Below are 1,149 nucleotides of genomic sequence, written 5' to 3' on the forward strand. Positions count from 1 at the left end.
CGGTCTACTCCAATCTGGAAGGACGGCGAGGAAGGACAGCTGGACCGGCCTGAGGAGGGGCTGGTTTTGCCACCAATTTGCCCTGTGCCCCACAGCAAGCCCAACTCTGGGCCCAGTTCACCTGTCTGTTCACTGAAGACGTGGCCACCTAGGTGTCTAGGTCTGAAATTCTATGACTCGAGTTAGTCCCTGCGTAACCTCACCACATACAAACTAGACGTCAGTGAGGCCCAAGGGATTTGTGTCACTTTGCTGCTATCACCAAAATAATAATTCTGAATACGCAGTAAATACCATTTGAATTGCCCTAAGGAAAAACATCAAGCAAATGCTTCATTTTATTACACATGAGGGGATGAGGATACATTAGAAGAGGGAATGACATGGAAGACACAAGAAGGAAGAGCCTCCCCCGATTTAATTTTGTACCATGAAGTGACCCCAAAACCAAGGGTGTGTACTTCTTGTACTACCACTGAGATGAAATAAGCTGAACACTTAATGTAGAATATAGGCCACACTACTGACACCTTACAGCCTGGTATACATGACTACAGGAGTGACGAAAGCCCTTCAGAAATATTTACTGTGTAGACTCCGAAGTATACTCAACAGTTAAACTAGTCAAAATCTGAACATGTGGGCAGCTAACCTTAACAACAACAACAACAACAAAAACAATGCATTGTTATCACCAAAATAATGATCCCGAAGACACAGGAAATACCATTTTCTGTAAGATTGCCCTAACTCTTTTGGGATAACAAATACAGACATATCCCTAGATTCTCTCTGTCCTTGAAATATGGGAGTATCACAGCCTTTGACTTCGGAACACTCAAGACAAAATGTATGTCTGAGTATTAACATAAAAGTGATGTTAAGTTCTTTTTATTATAAGGCATTCTTAAGAGATCTGAAAACTTAAGAGGCACCATTAACCACTTAGTATTTGCAAAGGACTGATAAACAGAGATTTGCAGTTTAAATGAAGATAACCAGGGCTTCCACGATCTGACAGGCTTTCCTGAACACCTCAATCATTTCGACAAATGTGCAGAGTAAGGGTACTCTTTTCCAAGCCACCCTTCAAGGCACAACCATAATTATTTGTGCTTTCAGTTACAACTGATCTTGGTTATTCCATCT

Source organism: Pteropus medius, unplaced genomic scaffold (genome assembly GCF_902729225.1).
Source record: "Pteropus medius unplaced genomic scaffold, Ma_sr-lr_union100, whole genome shotgun sequence".
In the NCBI taxonomy this organism is placed as follows: Eukaryota; Metazoa; Chordata; class Mammalia; order Chiroptera; family Pteropodidae; genus Pteropus; species Pteropus medius.